The sequence below is a fragment of the Pan troglodytes genome, chromosome 2 (genome assembly GCF_028858775.2).
Source record: "Pan troglodytes isolate AG18354 chromosome 2, NHGRI_mPanTro3-v2.0_pri, whole genome shotgun sequence".
Taxonomy (NCBI): domain Eukaryota; kingdom Metazoa; phylum Chordata; class Mammalia; order Primates; family Hominidae; genus Pan; species Pan troglodytes.
This window is the reverse complement of record NC_086015.1, coordinates 153,271,544-153,282,221: the sequence shown is the minus strand read 5'-3', so window position 1 is coordinate 153,282,221 and position 10,678 is coordinate 153,271,544. Positions and strand designations below refer to the sequence as shown.

Genomic DNA, 10,678 nt, shown 5'->3' with positions numbered 1-10,678 from the left:
GTAAAAGTGTTCCTATTTCTCCACATCCTCTCCAGCACCTGTTGTTTCCTGACTTTTTAATGATTGCCATTCTAACTGGTGTGAGATGGTATCTTATTGTGGTTTTGATTTGCATTTCTCTGATGGCCAGTGATGATGAGCATTTTTTCATTGTCTTTTGGCTGCATAAATGTCTTCTTTTGAGAAGTGTCTTATTCATATCCTTTGCCCACTTTTTGATGGGGTTGTTTGTTTTTTTCTTGTAAATTTGTTTGAGTTCATTGTAGATTCTGGATATTAGCCCTTTGTCAGCTGAGTAAGTTGTGAAAATTTTCTCCCATTTTGTAGGTTGCCTGTTCACTCTGATGGTAGTTTCTTTTGCTGTGCAGAAGCTCTTTAGTTTAATTAGATCTGCAACTTCAGCAAAGTCTTAGGATACAAAATCAATGTACAAAAATCACAAGCATTCTTATACACCAATAACAGACAAACAGAGAGCCAAATCATGAGTGAACTCCCATTCACAATTGCTTCAAAGAGAACAAAATACTTAGGAATCCAACTTACAAGGGACGTGAAGGACCTCTTCAAGGAGAACTACAAACCACTGCTCAACGAAATAAAAGAGGATACAAACAAATGGAAGAACATTCCATGCTCATGGGTAGGAAGAATCAATATCGTGAAAATGGCCATACTACCCAAGGTAATTTATAGATTCAATGCCATCCCCATCAAGCTACCAATGACTTTCTTCACAGAATTGGAAAAAACTACTTTAAAGTTCATATGGAACCAAAAAAGAGCCCGCATCGCCAAGTCAATCCTAAGCCAAAAGAACAAAGCTGGAGGCATCACGCTACCTGACTTCAAACTATACTACAAGGCTACAGTAACCAAAACAGCATGGTACTGGTACCAAAACAGAGATATAGATCAATGGAACAGAACAGAGCCCTCAGAAATAACGCCACATATCTACAACTATCTGATCTTTTACAAACCTGAGAAAAACAAGCAGTGGGGAAAGGATTCCCTATTGAATAAATGGTGCTGGGAAAACTGGCTAGCCATATGTAGAAAGCTGAAACTGGATCCCTTCCTTACACCTTATACAAAAATTAATTCAAGATGGATTAAAGACTTAAACGTTAGACCCAAAACCATAAAAACCCTAGAAGAAAACCTAGGCATTACCTTTCAGGACATAGGCATGGGCAAGGAGTTCATGTCTAAAACACAAAAAGCAATGGCAACAGAAGCCACAATTGACAAATGGGATCTCATTAAACTAAAGAACACTTTTTAAAATAGCTACATATTATTTCCATTGTATGGATGTATTATTCCTTAAATAACACTTACTGTTGTACATTCAGATTGTTTTAGAGTATTACTTAAATAAAATTATAAAATTAATCAGTGTGCTATAAATTAAAAACCTAAGATTTTTAAATGCAAGTTTGACTATTTCCAATCTTCATTACCCAGTGAGTATATATTGAGTACCTAATGTTTCCTCCGCATTGTGCTGGATATTCTGGAGGATATAAGAGAACACTTAAGGTGGGCCCTGTCCTTAAGGAGGTGACAATATATTTGGGGTCCCAAATGTCACCTGTTTAGCAATGCCTTAAAGAATAATTGATAGCTCAACTAACTGTTAATAGCTATATTTGAAATAGGAAGAAAGTTAGGGGAAAGCAAGATGGGGGTGTACTAAAGTAGTTGGCTTCAAGGAAGAAATGGGTCTTGAAGGGTCTTTATATGTTGGAGTTGAGTACTTCGCAGAGTGGGGACTGCATGATCAAAGGTGTGGAATCAGAAGGAGTAAGCAGGGCATATCCGAAGGGCAGAAAGGAGTTGCTCTAGGTTGAAAGTCAGGGTAGATGTGGACAAATGGAAGGAAATAAGAATGGATAAGTAAGATGAAACCACATTAATGAGGGCTTTGACATGATGAATTTGGATCCAATCCCATAGGCAATAGGCTCACTACAGCTGGGGGTGAGGTGGCAGGGAGCCAGGCCATTGAACGGCAGTTTCCATAACAGCCTTCAGGTGAGTGGGAGGGTAGGGAGAGTGGAGAGTAACAAGACAAATTAAAATTGATAGAAATTGTCCAAAGGGCAGGTGATGTTATCTTCAAGAATTACAGATAATAGAATTTTTTAATGAAACAGAAAACTAGATATTTACTCCATAGTCTCTTGTTTGGGTCTAAATAATATCTTGGGTTTTTTAAGTGGCATTTCAAAAACAAAGTATCTTGACAATCATTACTGAGAGCCACTAACAACTGTTATGTCTCTAAAAAAAAAACCTTTCTATACACAGGAATAGTTGTGATTCTGTCACTGGCAGTAAAAGGCAAAGAGAATTCATTGTACAGTGGTTTGGGGTTTTACTTACATGGAGAAGCATTAGAACATAGTGGTCTGGGTTCAAATTCCAGCTATGCCATGTTAGAGAAGTAATGTAATCTCCCTGAACCTCAGTTTCCTCTCCTGCAAAATGGGTATAACAATAATTAGAAAAATGCTTGGCACATAATAAATGTTAACTATGATTATCCTGGTCTCTGAGATAGATGTTATCATTTTTATAGATTAATTGATCAAAATATTGGCTACATAGAGATAACGTATATTGGAAAAATACTGTCATTTATTATAGTGGTAAACAAGGGGTTAAAGGTTGTTGTAAGAAATAAGTAATGAACAATGGGAACTTTCATCAAAACCACTAAGGACAAAGTACCATTCCTTGGCTCTGCATCTATTATAACCATAGTATTATTAATAGTAATAAAGTGCTTGGTTTCTATAGAGCCTAAGACTTGGAAACAAAGCCAAGCGACATATGTATATATTTATTTAATTGTGGGAGACCCAGCAACATTTGGCGGCAGGTGCAGTGTTCCATTCAGTGGGATGAAATGCGTGCTTCACGCCAGCTTCTTTAGAGGGACTGTTATTCATCACAGCTGTAATGTTCCCTTCAGAGAGCTCCCACCAGAATGGAAAAGGCGCACTGGCAATTTATATACAAAAGCCAACCCACGTTTGGCTTTGAGAATTCACTGGGAAAACTGTATGCAGTCTGTTAGTTATTCACGGACATGCTCTGATTTCTGATGGAAGTGCTGTGGTTTCATTTTGTTATCATCACAGTAAAATTAGAAAGCAGCAAAGAAAAATTAAAGGACTAGCATGTAGACATCTTCTAGCTGACAAATTGTTATATGGTAAGTTTTCAGAGTTCAGTGGTCGTGTAAAAATAGTCATAATTGGCACAGCCCTGTGTTTGGAGTGTGCACCCTGGCATTTGCCTCTACTGTCCAGCCCTGCCCCCACATCCCCTTGATGAAGTTACATAGTTATCCTCTTCCCTAGGAACACCGAACAAGCCTGCAGAGACACACCCTGCCTCTCAAAACAGTGCCATTTATGTGAAATATATTGGGACATCTCTTAACATCTAATGAATATAAATTGCTTTACAGTTGAATCTTGATTCAAAAGGACTAATATCTACAGTTAACCTTGCAGCTAGAATAGTTCCCTACCCCTTATTGGAATAGGTGTCTAACTCCAAGATTTCTTTCCAAATAATACATTATCTCACATCTACAGAGGTGTGATCTAGTATTGTAAAAGCATGTTCACATCTACCATTACATCTGATCTTCACAAGAAATGTGAGAGGGAGACAAGGCAGGTACCACAATACCCATTTTACAGATGAGAAAACTGAAGTCCAGGAAGATTCACTAATTTGCACCAAATCTCACAACTAGGAGGGGCAGTAATGGGGCTCAAATCCAGTGACCAGTAAAGGGATCTATCCAACACTTTATACCACTTCCCTGAAATGGTTTTTATTTTGCAAGAGAAATAAGGCTTCATCTGCAACGATGAGTTAAATCTCAATTTGTTTAAATGACAAAGAATAAAAATAAGTAGTTTCTTTTAGTCCCAGCCAGAAAAGCAAGCATGATACTGGATGGTTTAAGTATGATATATATGAGAATGTGATGCTGTCATTTTGTTGGTTGCTTTTTCTCCCCCACAGAATCAGTTCTGTACTCATTTTAGTTCAACCAGCATTGAACAGAGCAACCACTATATAGCAACCAATATGTCCTGGCTCTTGTCCCAACAGTCCTTTGCGGAGACAGACAAGCAAACAGATAACACCTCACAGTGTTCTGAGTCCTGTGATCTAGAAGTACGCACCGGCTGCTAGGAGAGCCCAGGGGAGGCAGTGTCAATTAAGAAAGGCTCTTTTTTTTTTTTTTTTGAGACGGAGTCTCGCTCTGTCACCCAGGCTGGAGTGCAGTGGAGTGGTCTCAGCTCACTGCCAACTCCGCCTCCTGGGTTCATGCCATTCTCCTGCCTCAGCCTCCTGAGTAGCTGGGACTACAGGCACCTGCCACCACACCCGGCAAATTTTTTGTATTTTTAGTAGAGACGGGGTTTCACCGTGTTAGCCAGGATGGTTTCGATCTCCTGACCTCGTGATCTGCCTGCCTTGGCCTCCCAAAGTGCTGGGATTACAGGCGTGAGCCACTGTGCCCGGCCAAGAAAGGCTTTCTGCAGGGGGAGACATCTAAGATTAGTTGTGAAGGATGAGTAGGAGTTCTTCAGACAAAGAAGGGTGGAAGGAAATTCCAGGCATGTTCAGAGATGTGGAGATTGGAGACAGCAAGAATAAACACAGTTTCTGCCAAGGGGCACAGTTTCTGGAAAGTAGGGGGGAGGGCCATTTTAAAGGGGAATGGCATGTAATCATAATCATCACTAATGCTCACATAGTGCTTGCCACGCACCAGGCTGTATTCTAAGCACTTTACATATACAAATGCATTTAATCCTCACAGCCACCCTGAAAGGTAGGTGAAATTATCACCCCCAATTGCAGCAAAGAACAGAGGCACAAAAATGCAAAGCAACTCGGTCAGTATTTCATGGCTTATACTTTCAACACTGTGCTATTAGACTATATTTCAAAAATGTGTGTGTGTGCATGTGTGTGAAAGAGAGAACATGAAAAACTCCAAAGACAGAAACAAAGAGACCAAAGTTTGGGGAAACATATAAATTTTGGAAAAAATTAAACCAATGGAGGGGCTTTATTCTAGAGAAGAGGGCTGAGAAGGCAGCATGAAGAAAATGAGCCTCAGTAATATTAAGGAGCCTGTACGTTAACTCAAGTAAGAATTTTCTGCCAATTAGAAGTAAGCTAAGTCAGACACGCGTCACCCAAGGGAGCTGCCAACTCTACTTGCTGCAGGTTGTGCTCCTTGGAAATGTTTTGAATTGGTCTGAATCCTGCCAGCTGACTTGAGCAGGATGTGAAGAAGACACATAAGTTTGTTGGAATGTGTAAACTCTTTGAGTGCACATGTTCGATAAATATTAATTGATGGCAAACCAAATTTAGTACTATAACTAAGATTAGTAACATTAATTGAGAACACTTCTCATTTTATACATAGTTGTTATGTTTCATGGCCAACAGGTAAAAATTCTATAAGGAAAATTTTGCATTTTCTATCTTCTCTTTTTTAAGGACTTTGGTATAGATAAGCTATCACTGGTTATTAAGAAGTTCCATGTTCAATTTGCAATCCACTTCTGGCAAGGTAAAAAGAACTTTGTGATATTAGTTTAATTACTAATCTTTTCCCCATTTCATCTTGTTTTTTCAATGCTTATTTCCTCCCCATATTCACTATTTAAAAATAAATTGTTGCAGTATATGTATCGTTGAAAATGACAAATTTTTCTGAAACAAGATAGGGTATAATTAAATACACATGTAAACCAGATGTTACTTGGAGACTACTTGCAGATTAGGTAAAAATTAGTTTATCCCCAACCTCAGGACCTCAAGGTATCCCCATGATTTCTGCACTCCTGTGGGCCATGTCAGTTCAGCCCTATTTATTCATTTTTTTAGCTCATTCTTTCAACAAGTACTTACTGACCTCCTACTACATCCCAGGCATTATTATAGGCAATAACAACAACACAATGGTGCAAAACACAGGCAAGTTCCTGTTATGGCAGAATTTAAATTCCAGTGGGTGAGAGGCAAACAAACGAAAGGGAGGAATTCAATGCAAGAAAAGAGATTTTCAGATAGTGAAAAGTTTGATGAAGAAAGTGAAACAGGGTCCTGTGAGGTCCTGAGATGTAGTGAATTTCCCCTTGGGGGTTAGGGAAGTCTTCCCTTGAAGGTGGCTGCTGGCTGAGGCCTGGATGGCCAGCTTGGCAGCCTGTAAATCTGGAGGAGGGGTTCCTGGCAAAGGGAACCACCAGGGCCAAAGCTTTGAGGCCAGGCTGAGCTGCGCACATTTCAAAGACAAGGGAGGCCTGAGTGGCTGAGATTAGTTGCACTCAGGAGAGAAAGGGTGGCTATGGGGGATGAGCAGCCGGAAGGGGCCAGATCACACAGGGCTTTGTAACCAGAAGAAGGAGGTGGACGTTTCTTCTAAGTGGGAGTCCTAAGGGATCTGATTGCTGATTTTTAAGAGGTCAGTGTTTCTGTTTTGTGGAGAGAAGATTGAACAGAAGCAGAAATGAAAGCAGAACACCCATTAAGAGGTTCTTACGTTGAGAGCGAGGCTGCTTGAACTACAAGGTACTGGACATTCAGGCAGAAGTAGACAGAGGCAGTTTCTGTTGTAGAGATACTGAGAGAGGCAAACCTTCCTCCTCAGTCTCCCACCTACTCCCTTTGATGGCTTCTGCAAGAAACTCAATTGAACCAACTGGGATTTTTGGAATTTTACGAAAGATTTGCAGGGCCCTGAGGAGGGGTTCACTTTGGGGAACATGTGGGTATCTTGGATACCGCCCCCTTTGTCTCACTTTGCCCTTTGTAAGGGTCCCTGGTGCCTACCCATGGCCTTCCCCTCTATCCAAATCCTCTAACATATGTAATCCTGCCCCCACAACCAGCTTCCTCCAAGGGAGCAGCCCCTGTGCATCAATATCAGTTTCAGATCATTGCAAGCATATTAACTCACACAGAAATCCACCCACATTCCACATTAAATATTATTTACATGAGTTGACTTGTGGCTGACTAGATGATATGGTGTTACAGTTTGCAGACATTTAATTAGGCATTTATCTTTATTTTATGATTTACTTTTCTGTTGTTGTAATCTATATATATATTTTCAGATCTCAAACATTTTTTGGGCCATTACAAAGCTCATGTCCCCTATGTCTGTGGGGCCTAATGATTCAAACAGCCGTGACCAGGCCTGCCTGTGTGGCCCAGCCTGGCTGGCATTCAAGTGAATAACATCATCTCCATCTCACTGCACAGAAGTATGAACTGCGGTGTCAGCAGGTTTCCATGACACCACCGGTGATGTAGAGCACACATCTCTCCCACACTCTGCTGGTTACCAGTCCCCGGCAGTACAGACCAGGCCTCCTGGGTTGCCTTCCTCCTTCCGGCTCACAGGTTCCTCTTCACTCCCATGCTCTGCTCCCCAGACCTCTGGCCCAGAAGGAGTGACCCAGAGCCTGAGGCAGGAGAAATTTCGAGGCGGAGACTGGAGCTGAGGATGAGGCCCAGGCCCGGCTAGAGAGAAAACACTGAGAAGGGGCTGAGGCCCCCACATGCTGGAATCTTGTGGAAAGAGGTGAAGGCAAAGCTGGGGATGAGAGAGAGAAGACGGAGCAGGAGATTAGCGAGGAAATAAGGTGGGGAAACAGCTGGGAAGACAGACATGCATCTGGAAGATTCCAGAAAAGGCCATTTCATCCAGCCCTGCTCCAGCAGTTTGTATTTCAGCAGCCTCACGGGACACCTGGCCTTTCCTTTCTGACATCGTTCTCCATCCATCCAGCACCTCTTGGAGATCACAAGGGGCTCTCCACATGAGACTTTTGAAACTAAGAAACAGATTTGGGTGTTGCACGTGTTTGCTCTGGAGCCACATTGCTTGGGCTCAAATCCCAGATCCATGGCTTCATCACCTGTGAACCTTGGGCACATTTCCCCACATGCCTGTGCCTCAGTTTCCTCAGCTGTGAAATGGAGTGATAATAGTTCCTACTTTTACTGAGTCATTGTGACGTTTTCTGTGAAAGGCCTAACATATGAAAAGCACTCCATAAATGTTTAGCTATTATTATTTCAAGGAATTGTAAAAACAGGATCACAAAATTGTGGAATATCATTAATGTTTACATTTAACAAATTATACCCTTTAATTCAAAAAATGCAATGGCATATAACTGTGGTATTTACAGGTAATATAGAAGTTAAGGTTTTTTCTATATAATTAACTTATAGCACCCTAGAGGTAGGATGGTTCAATCATGGGACTTGAGTTTAGAGCTGAATGAGAAGTATCTGTGTTATGACTGTATTTATAACCTCATTTGGAAGCAACGTTAAAAGCCTAAATTTGAGGTCCTTTGTAAATGTTTGTCTCCAAGCCAAATGCTTTTTCCTGGTCCCCTTCCTGACTCCTGCTCCCACCCCCGTTCATATCTTAAAATGATTAGGGCAGAAAAGGGTGGGGGAGTTGGAATAGACTCTACTTCCTGCCTCTCTGATTTTACAATTAGATTAACAGGGCATAAGGCCTTTACCTCTACAACTGGATGATTTATAGTTTTATATATATTACACACACACACACACACACAGAGAGAGAAAGAGAGAGAGACAGAGAGAGAGACAGAGAGAGATATTCAGCCTAATATGTCAGTATAGATCCTTTTGCAATTCATGAGCATGATGATGTGGTATCACACTTATGTGTGAGATGTGCCTCCCTCAAACCTTCTTCCTACAGGTTGGCACTTTGCCCACCTGACATGAAAAAAAAAGTCAATGTAGAAGGAGAGGTAATACAAGGCTAAAACTCACTTGTCCTGTAAACAACTGAAGACAAGCCAGTCTTTGAGATGAAAGCCTGCAGGTGCTAGCCAAAAAAGAAGGGTGGGGAGGACAGGTAAACCTTCCCTACCTTACAATTTTGTTTTTACTCACATATGCCCAATAGAAGCTGTGTGTAATGCAAGCAAAAAAATGAATGACTTTCTACCAAATGGCACTCTTCATGGCTGCAAACGTGACCCTAAACTACAGCAGTCTATAATGTGGCAGACTCAAGAGGGACACAAAATTAACACACTGCCCCATGCTTTCCCCTGGAAACACCAATGCCATGCATGAAGGGCTTTGTGGCTGCTAACCCAGGGAACATTGCTTGCAGAACTTTAGAAACAGGAGCGTTGCCAGCTCTCAGGGAAGCTAAGATGAAAAGTCTACCTAGAGTACAGCAGACTGGTTGACCTTTCAAAGGCCCTTTTATCCTCGAGAGTCTGTGGTTTTGATGTAGTGTTGAGTACTTTTTAACTTTCTCTCAAGAAGTGTCAGTAAGTAGATGAAAAATAAAGTCTGGTTCTGCACAAATGCACTAATTCCCCCATGCATTTTCAAAGATTTTTAAAAATAGAGAAATTTTATAGTCACATAATAAGCAATAATAATCCAAACATGATGAGAAATTTAAATTTGTCTGCTTTGCAGATCTAAGAGTTCAAAATTGCTATGAAGGCATATTTTGGGGGGATACTATTTTATATACATGGGAGACAAGTCATTGTTGCTCTGCAAATAGTAGGAAGACAGCACTTTTTTTGAGTGAGTTTTTAAGAAAGTTTTTCGTGTCTTCATGTTAATTATTTTGGAGGAAATAGAGTCACTGGATAACGATGATAACTTAAAAATAGCTAACCTTTATTAAATGCAGTCTATCTCAGTTATCTATTGCTATGTAACAGGCCACAAAATTTAGTTGCTTAAGACAATATTTTATTATTTCTTAGGGTTTTATGGATTGACTGGGCTCAGCTGGGAGGTTCTTCTGCTCCAAATGGTGTCTGCTGAGACTGGAATGTCCAAGATAGCTGTCTGGTGCCTCAGTTGGCCTGGATAAAAGAGCTTGGGTTTTGTTGGGCATTTCTATCTTTCTCTCTCCAGGTGGTCTCTCCAATAGGACAACGTAATCTCTCTATGTGGTGGCTCAGGACTCTAAGAGCAAGTGTGCAAGGAGGATAAACCCCTATTTGCAAGCACTTATTAAGACTCTGCTTCCATACCATTTGCTAGAATCTCAATGGCCAAAGCAAGCTGCTCAGCCAAGTCCAGAGTCAATGGGAGAGGGAACTACATAAGGACTTAAATACTGGAAGGCATGGCTCATTCGGGGTCACGTCACCACAGTAACAGGCAACCACACAAATTATACACCACACCTTGGATTGGGTACTTTACATCCATTTATCTTCTTTAAAAATGAAAACAATCCTATGAAGTGGATGCTATTTACAATTTTCATTCTAAATAGACACAGAGAGGTTAGGTTACTTGAACAGAGTCACACCAGTAAAAAGTGGCAGAGCTGGGATTAAACCCAAGCCATCTAATCCCAGAGCCTGAACTCACAAATCTGAAGACACAAGCACAAGAATAGGAAATTATTAACTTCTAGAAGTAAATGATATTCCAGAAATACTTAGGTAATAATTAGTTCGTGAATTTACACATTCAATAATAATTATAATATTTTTGTCCTGCTTTTTTGAAGAGAGGGCTAAAAGCATTGTGAATCACAGAGGCAAAAGCGGTACCTTGACCGGGGTGACAATTGTACTTC

The 10,678-nt window shown here is 40.8% G+C and overlaps 1 non-coding gene across 1 annotated transcript; it reads left to right on the top strand.

Moving 5' to 3' along the window:
- The first annotated feature begins 8,727 nt into the window (after positions 1–8,727).
- On the top strand, positions 8,728–8,832 carry LOC112208866 (small nucleolar RNA U13). The gene has a single exon (XR_002943417.1). It is a non-coding gene; the product is annotated as a small nucleolar RNA U13 (small nucleolar RNA).
- The last annotated feature ends 1,846 nt before the right edge of the window (positions 8,833–10,678 follow it).